The sequence below is a fragment of the Moschus berezovskii genome, chromosome 1, assembly GCF_049115385.1.
Source record: "Moschus berezovskii isolate FMDL1 chromosome 1, NW_MosBer_1.0, whole genome shotgun sequence".
Classification (NCBI taxonomy): domain Eukaryota; kingdom Metazoa; phylum Chordata; class Mammalia; order Artiodactyla; family Moschidae; genus Moschus; species Moschus berezovskii.
In genome coordinates this window covers 73,036,216-73,045,409 of record NC_142460.1, presented here as the reverse complement: position 1 = coordinate 73,045,409, position 9,194 = coordinate 73,036,216, and the positions used below count along the sequence as shown (strand labels likewise).

Here is a 9,194-nt window from a genome sequence, read left to right as displayed (position 1 = left end):
TGTCCGACTCTGTGTGACTCCATAGACGGAAGCCCACCAGGCTCCCCCTTCCCTGGGATTCTCCAGGCAAGAACACTGGAGTGGGTTGCCATTTCCTTCTCCAATGTGTGAAAGTGAAAAGTGAAAGTATAGTCGCTCAGTCGTGTCTGACCCTTAGCGACCCCATGGACTACAGCCTACCAGGCTCCTCCATCCATGGGATTTTCTAGGCAAGAGTACTGGAATGGCTTGCCATTGCCTTCTCCTATTTTATAGCTAATAAGTGTTTTACTCTCATATTTAAAAGATAAATTAGAAAGGGAAATTCTGTATCCTAATTAGTGAGTATCCTGAAATGATTGTTCCAAATTATATATATGAGAAAATATCACTAATCCTGAGTATTTGGAGGGAGATCTACTTGGAATTGTCTCACTTTATGCTCTTCCTTGGGTAAGTTCTTTTGGATTAATCTTAAATGTATACCTCTGGCTCCAGCTCTCTCTTGAGGCTCTCTGGACACGTATCTTTCTAACTGCTTGCTGCACCTCTCCAGATTAACAGCCTATCTTAAATTCAGCGGATCCAACTTCCAACCACAAAACCTTTTCTCCTACTATGAATTGTTACCTCAGTTAAAGGTAACATGGATCCCATGAGTTACTAGGCTTTGTCTGTGGGATGCTCATCTGCTGCTCCATCTTCCTCTCTGGGACCCAGTCCTGGGAGCTTCTCTCAGAGTGCCTTCTGCCTATATTCCTTCTGTTCTTACTGTCATTCCCTGGTACCACCACCGCTTATGCCTCACTCTGGCTATAGCGATGGGCTCCTATCCACCTTCTCCACTCCATTCCGAACATTATGACAAAAGTTTCAGAGTAGTCTCACTAAAATAAAATTTAATAATGTCACTCCAGTAATCAAACATATTCAGTGTCCTCAAGACCTACAGAAGCAAGTTTAAAGTTGGTGGATGGTATATTTAAAGAGATGTTCTTGGGAATTCCTGGTGGTCCAGTGATTAAGACTTGGTGCTTTCATTGCTGAGACCTGAAGTTCGATTCCCGGTTGGGGAAATAGATCCTGCAAGTCGTGTGGCATGGCCAAAAAAAAAAGTAGAGAAGCCCTTCTCATTCTGATTACTGTTTGTCTTTTAGCTGTATTTCGCTCCATCCCTCCTACTTCATAAAGCCTAAACTTAGGTTTGCTTCTCTCCAGTGACTACTGCATGCCTCTATCTCTGTGTGGACAGTTACTACTGCTGGTGTGGCTTTTCTTCCAGCACTACCTTTTGTGTGACCTTAGTAAAATACCACTACCTGCTACGGTCTTCTTCCATCACCATATCTGGAATCGTATCTTCCCCTTGTGGAACTTCTGAGTACCCTGCCCTTTCACCCCAGGAACTTCATTCCCATAAACTCCAAGCAAGTGGGCTTCCAGCTAGGAGCAGCTGCCTGAGGACCTTCTACTTGCACCTGAAACCTGGGCAGACTTTGAGAACCAGAACTTTTTATTTCCCAGGAGTAGGTCTCAATGAATGAATTGAATCAAAAGTGAAAGAGGAGAGTGAAAAGTTTGGCTTGAAGCTCAACATTCAGAAAACAAAGATCATGGCATCTGGTCCCATCACTTCATGGGAAATAGATGGGGAAACAGTGGAAACAGTGTCAGACTTTATTTTTTTGGGCTCCAAAATCACTGCGGATGCTGATTGCAGCCATGAAATTAAAAGACGCTTACTCCTTGGAAGGAAAATTATGACCAATCTAGATAGCATATTAAAAAGCAGAGACATTACTTTGCCAACAAAGGTCTGTCTAGTCAGGGCTATGGTTTTTCCAGTGGTCATGTATGGATGTGAGAGTTGGACTGTGAAGAAAGCTGATCTCCGAAGAATTGATGCTTTTGAACTGTGGTGTTGGAGAAGACTCTTGAGAGTCCCTTGGACTGCAAGGAGATCCAACCAGTCCATTCTAAAGGAGATCAATCCTGGGTGTTCATTGGAAGGACTGATGCTTCCAGTTCACTGGAAGGACTGAAACTCCAATACTTTGGCCACTTCATGTGACGAGTTGACTCACTGGAAAAGACTCTGATGCTGGGAGGGATTGGGGGTGGGAGGAGAAGGGTACAACAGAGAATGAGATGGCTGGATGGCATCACCAACTCGATGGACGTGAGTTTGGGTGAGCTCCGGGAATTGGTGATGGATAAGGAGGCCTGGCGTGCTGTGATTCATGGGGTTGCAGAGAGTCGGACACGACGGAGCGACTAAACTGAACTGAACTGAAAGGATAAAAACCGTGCTCGCTTCGGCAGCACGTATACTAAAATTGGAACGATACAGAGAAGATTAGCATGGCCCCTGCGCAAGGATGACACGCAAATTCGTGAAGCGTTCCATATTTTTGATGAAATTGGAGCCAATTATACAGAGTGAAGTAAGCCAGAAAGAAAAACATCAATACAGTATACTAACGCATATATATGGAATTTAGAAAGATGGTAACCTGAACCCTGTATACGAGACTGCAAAAGAGACATAGGCATATAGAACAGTCTTTGGGACTCTGTGGGATAGGGTGAAGGTGGGATGATTGGGGAGAACGGCATTGTAGCATGTATTTTATCATAAGTGACCAGTCCAGGTTCGACGCATGATACAGGATGATTGGGGCTGGTGCACGGGGATGACCCGGAGGAAGGATATGGGGAAGAGGGAGGTAGGAGGGGGGTTCAAGAAAGGGAACACATGTACACCCGGGGCGGCATGTCAATGTATGGCAAAACCAACCAATATATTAATGTAAGGTAATTTGCCTCCAATAAAATGAATTAAAAAAAAAAAAAGAAAGGATAAAAACCTAGGTATCTTCGCCCCCTCGGTTAGGATAACTGAGGCACCTTCTATACTGTGTCCCAGAGTTCCCCAAAAGGATTGAGTCCCAGCTGCTCACAGCAGGAATGTGCTCAATAATGCACCTTTTATTGCTGGCTGCTTTGCTTCCTTGCCTAACTTCCCTCCTGCCCTGCTGGTGCTTTCTGTGACCTCCCAGATAAACCATTTTCATGCACATTCTAGTCTCAGGCTTGGCCTTTGGTGGAACCCAACATAATACTCTGTCTGTGCTCTCATAGCAGGCTGCTTAGGCTGTTCCTGCTATAACTTCCCTTACTTTGGGAAATATTCATTCAGGAATCTCTCTTGATCCTTGAGGTCAGGAACAGCATTTCCTTCCCATATTCCTTTTAACACCTATCATCATCTCTTACTTGAAGTAGGCACTCAACAACTAAAAGTTGACTGAAAGCATTAAATCTGCATTACAGAATGTAAAAGAAAGAAAAAGTTAATATTTCAATTACTTATCAGTAACTTTATAGCAGATCGATGACCATTTCCTACTTTAGGAGCTTTGTCCTAACAAACAGAACAAATTATTTGTAGCCTTCATTTCACACTATTCAAGATACCTGCTATTGAGAATCATATTTCCTCCATTTATCTGTCCTGTTTCACCCCCTGGCATCTAAGCTCAGTGAAGACAGGCCTTTGATTAATGCTTCTTTATGGTACCAGCCATACCTAGCTTGACATCCTGCACATGGTATGTACTCAACTCCAAAAACATTTTAAAATAAGGTTATGAGTTATAAATCACCTAAGTGTGCTTTAAAATGGTTTATTGTTTAACAAAGTTTACATTTTAATAATCATCTTTAAGAAACAGGAGGGAAATGGGCAGAACACAACCTCTAAAAAATGACATTAGCTCTTGAGGCTATGACATATACCAGTTAGAACCAACTAGGTCCAAGATGGCAGAAGATTAAACTTCCAGTAAACTTGAACCTCATTATGTTATTGTTGCTGTCATGTCCAACTCTTGCGACCCCATGGACTGTAGCCTGTCAGGCTCCTCTGTCCACAGGATTTTGCAGGCAAGAATATTGAAGTTGCCGTTTCCTTCTTTGGGGGATCTTCCTGACTCAGGGATCAAACCTGAGTCTCTTTAAGTCACCTGCATTGGCCAGCGGGTTCTTTACCACTAGCGCCACCTGAACTCATTAGCCTATGAAATTACTCAGCTCATAAAAATTAATTGGCCACCTGATGCATAGAGCCTACTCATTGGAAAAGAGCTTGATGCTGGGAAAGATTGAGGACAAAAGGAGAAGGGGGGCACAGAGAATGAGATGATTGGAGGGCATCACCGACTCAATGGACAAGAATTTGAACCAACTCTGGGAAACAGTGAAGGACAGTGAAGCCTGGCGTGCTGCAGTCCATGGGGTTGAAAAGAGTCAGACAAGACTGAGCAACTGAACAACAACAACCATGTTTCAGGGTTTCTTGTCTTCTGAGGGGGCCCACACTCTTTCTATGAAGTGTGTTTCTCCCTTGGCTGTTTTTACTTTCCCAGGCAACCCCATGCCCTGGGGCTGCTCTTTGCCTTTTGAGACATTCTTTCTATGGAATGTGTATCTCTCTAAATACCTATCACTTTGTCTCTCACTGAATTCTTTCTGCAATGAGACATCAAGTACCTGAACTTCATTGATTGTGGCATCTAAAAAACAGTGGGTTCAAGTCCCAGCCTGGGTTCTGGCTGAGTTCAAGTCCCAATTGGGTTTTGGCTGGGTTCAATTCCTGACCTGTGGGTTCAAATCTCATCTGAGTTGTACAGTTGCATGTATATTCCCTGGTGGCTTAGAGGTTAAAGTGTCTGCCTCCAATGAGGGAGACCCGGGTTCGATTCCTGGGTTGGGAAGATCCCTGGAGAAGGAAATGGCAACCCACTCTGGTACTCTTGCCTGGAGAATCCCACGGATGGAGGAGTCTGGTAGGCTACAGTCCACGGGATCACAAAGAGTCGGACACGACTGAGTGACTTCACTTATGCCTATTATATAAAAGTGGGAACCCAGCAGAGTTCTATTATATTACTTATACAAATTTTAAGTTGAAAGTATCCAAATGAATGGGATTTATTGTATATTAAATTACTTAATTGTTAAAATCAGAATCTTGTGGAATTAGTTTGAATATCCTAATTTTGTGGGTTTTACCCATCAGTTTCTCTTTTTACCATCACCTCTAATGCAGCATTTATTCACATTAGCTCTCTCTGTTCACTCCAAAGAGGCAGCATACAGATCTTGTAACTTTTCCTGCAGCCAGAAAATCTAATTCACCATAACAGACACAGCTGTGTGTGTTCCCTAGGCTGCTGTAGACATAACCCTTTAAAACTTAGCTTAGTTAAAGAAAATAGCACAAAACAATAGGGAGAAATTCAGTGTTGTAGGGTCTGGACCCAGTCATTTCTTTCTTATAAAGTGACTTTGTTTTTGGTATTTTAGTTTTATTTGAATCATAAGCATGTCTTATGAGGTCTTAATTTTACTAGGCGCCTTCTCTTAGGAAATAGTGTTAGCCATTTTTCTGCCAGAGGCATTTGCAGCCAAGAAGGGACAAATCAAAGATCAGTCAGTACTCACTTCACTTCCTTGGACCATCCACAAATCTGCATGATTTTACATGTGAAGATAAAAGTCAAACACTTTTGAATAGATCATTCTGGTGAATGTGGGCTGAAGACTTGTGGATGTAGTTGTGGTTCAGAAGCAGTTACTCTCTGAAAATGAATGCAGATACAATGCAGATGTATATAAAGGAAAAACATTCTGCATGAAACTGCAATCATAAGTTCTGGCATTCTTTTTTAATGTAAAATAAATTTTAGAGTAAATAAATTTGCACTCTGTAAGATTTCAAAATTCTTGTTAAGAAACGATGGAACACATAGTTTGTCAGGGTGTATTTAGCAGTTGCTTTGAATGACTGTCTCTTTTGAAAAATATTGCAAGTAGGAGTCGGGTACACAGGCAGAAGAGATATGCCAACAGGGAGGGAACTGCAATCCACATATTACATTGTTACATTCAAGACTGCCTACAAAATCTGAAGCTTGATGCAAACAGAAAATGAAGAACCCTTTGTTCAAAATTTATTCAAAATTTCAAGACAGCGACTTCAGAGCTTTGAAACAAGTCAAAGGAGGAGGGCCTGTGTGACTGCACTGGTACCATGTCCATGGGCCTGGTCCTGGGTACCCTCCATTCACTGAGATTCTACAAGGCCTGTTTTTATTGGTGTTTGGCCAAATGAAGTGTCCCTTGTCACACTTAGAAATCTAAAGCACCGCTGAGCCTAGAGAAGGGCTATGTTAAACATGGTTCTCTAATTTCTTAATACTGTATATTAGAATACCTAGGGAAAACCACTAGACCATTCAGATATGACCTCAATCAAATCCCTTATGATTATACAGTGGAAGTGAGAAATAGATTTAAGGGACTAGATCTGATAGATAGAGTGCCTGATGAACTCTGGACGGAGGTTCGTGACATTGTACAGGAGACAGGGACCAAGACCATCCCCATGGAAAAGAAATGCTAAGGAGCGAAATGGCTGTCTGAGGCGGCCTTACAAATAGCTGTGAAAAGAAGAGAAGCGAAAAGCAAAGGAGAAAAGGAAAGATATAAGCATCTGAATGCAGAGTTCCAAAGAATAGCAAGGAGAGATAAGAAAGCCTTCCTCAGTGATCAATGCAAAGAAATAGAGGAAAACAACAGAATAGGAAAAACAAGAGACCTCTTCAAGAAAATTAGAGATTCCAAGGGAACATTTCATGCAAAGATGGGCTCGATAAAGGACAGAAATGGTATGGACCTAACAGAAGCAGAAGATATTAAGAAGAGGTGGCAAGAATACACAGAAGAACTGTACAAAAAAGATCTTCCCGACCAAGATAGTCACGATAACGTGATCACTGACCTAGAGCCAGACATCTTGGAATGTGAAGTCAAGTGGGCCTTAGAAAGCATCACTACTAACAAAGCTAGTGGAGGTGATGGAATTCCAGTTGAGCTATTTCAAGTCTTGAAAGATGATGCTGTGAAAGTGCTGCACTCAATATGCCAGCAGATTTGGAAAACTCAGCAGTGGCCACAGGACTGGAAGAGGTCAGTCTTCATTCCAATCCCAAAGAAAGGCAATGCCAAAGAATGCTCAAACTACCGGACAATTGCCCTCATCTCACACGCTAGCAAAGTCATGCTCAAACTTCTCCAAGCCAGGCTTCAGCAATATGTAAACCGTGAACTCCCAGATGTTCAAGCAGGTTTTGGAAAAGGCAGAGGCACCAGAGATCAAATTGCCAACATCCGCTGGATCATGGAGAATGCAAGAGAGTTTCAGAAAAACATCTATTTCTGCTTCATTGACTATGCCAAAGCCTTTGACTGTGTGGATCACAATAAACTGTGGAACATTCTGAAAGAGATGGGAATCCCAGACCACCTGACCTGCCTCTTGAGAAACCTGTATGCAGGTCAGGAAGCAACAGTTAGAACTGGACATGGAACAACAGACTGGTTCCAAATAGGAAAAGGTGTACGTCAAGGTTGTATATTGTCACCTTGCTTATTTAACTTATATGCGGAGTACATCATGAGGAATGCTGGGCTGGAAGAAGCACAAGCTGGAATCAAGATTGCTGGGAGAAATATCAATAACCTCAGATATGCAGATGACACTACCCTTATGGCAGAAAGTGAAGAGGAACTCAAAAGCCTCTTGATGAAAGTGAAAGAGGAGAGTGAAAAGGTTGGCTTGAAGCTCAACATTCAGAAAACAAAGATCATGGCATCTGGTCCCATCACTTCATGGGAAATAGATGGAAAAACAGTGGAAACAGTGTCAGACTTTGTTTTTTTGGGCTCCAAAATCACTGCAGATGCTGATTGCAGCCATGAAATTAAAAGACGCTTGCTCCTTGGAAGGAAAGTTATGACCAACCTTGATAGTATATTAAAAAGCAGAGACATTACTTTGCCAAGCAAGGTCCGTCTAGTCAAGGCAATGGTTTTTCCCGTGGTCATGTATGGATGTGAGAGTTGGACTGTGAAGAAGGCTGATCGCCGAAGAATCGATGCTTTTGAACTGTGGTGTTGGAGAAGACTCTTGAGAGTCCCTTATACTGCAAGGAGATCCAACCAGTCCATTCTAAAGGAGATCAATCCTGGATGTTCATTGGAGGGACTGATGCTAAAGCTGAAACTCCAATACTTTGGCCACCTCATGCGACGAGTTGACTCACTGGAAAAGACTCTGATGCTGGGAAAGGTTGGGGGCGGGAGGAGAAGGAGACGACCGAGAATGAGATGGCTGGATGGCATCACCGACTCTGTGGACATGAGTTTGAGTGAACTCCGGGAGTTGGTGATGGACAGGGAGGCCTGGCGTGCTGTGATTCATGGGGTCGCGGAGAGTCGGACACGACTGAGCGACTGAACTGAACTGAACTGAACTGAACTGATACACACCACAGTGGGAAACATCAGAGATTTGTTGGCTAGGGCTGGCTCTTAATAGAACTATAATAATTAATCCTAGACGAATATTCTCTCATTCCTTCTCATTTGATTGTCAGTTGTTAAAAGCCAAGATCTCAAGCTTGGAATCCTGAGATTTTATGCAATTATCTACCTCCACTGTGCTAGGGAATAAGGGAGAAATGGCAAGTACACTTCTGTTATTATTTCGCTAAGGCCTTTCCAAAAATCCCTCCCAGATCTCCCCTGCTGGAACTGAGTCTTTGCGGCTCTAGGCAGTGAGTTGGGGAACTTGGTATTCTTTACTCTTCCTGCCCGAAACTCCACTCCTCTCCTTATCTTGGAGGCCACTTTTATCTTGACTTTATCCTTGACTTATATTACTTTGTTCTTGCTTGGAGTAGAGTGATGGAATAGGAAAACTTACATTTTCTCTTGGAATTAGAATAAAGATACAGTGAGTATATGACCCACCTCTACTATTTATTAATTTTTGCATTCCTAAACCAGTGAATTCCATGTATCTACTAAGCCACAAATAATTTGAGAACAACATGTATAGTAATCCTGAAAAATTCAAAGAATAGTTCTACAGAAGTATCTCCAAATTTGATTAGAATTCTTTCTCACTGACATTATATTTCTTCCAAGTCCTAAAAACATATATGCTATATGAATTAACTTTATTGTAAATGTTCCAGTTAATGCCTTTAAGAAGTATTGGTTGTTATGCTTATTGATGAACTCCTATGACAAACCAGGGCATTCAACTGAATTTTTAACCAAGTTTTTACACTGAGCAAAGCAAACTT

General features: G+C 42.2%; 1 non-coding gene across 1 annotated transcript; it reads left to right on the top strand.

The window, feature by feature from the left end:
* The first annotated feature begins 2,285 nt into the window (after positions 1-2,285).
* LOC129553945 (U6 spliceosomal RNA) lies at positions 2,286-2,392 on the top strand. The gene has a single exon (XR_008685539.1). It is a non-coding gene; the product is annotated as a U6 spliceosomal RNA (small nuclear RNA).
* Positions 2,393-9,194: the final 6,802 nt, after the last annotated feature.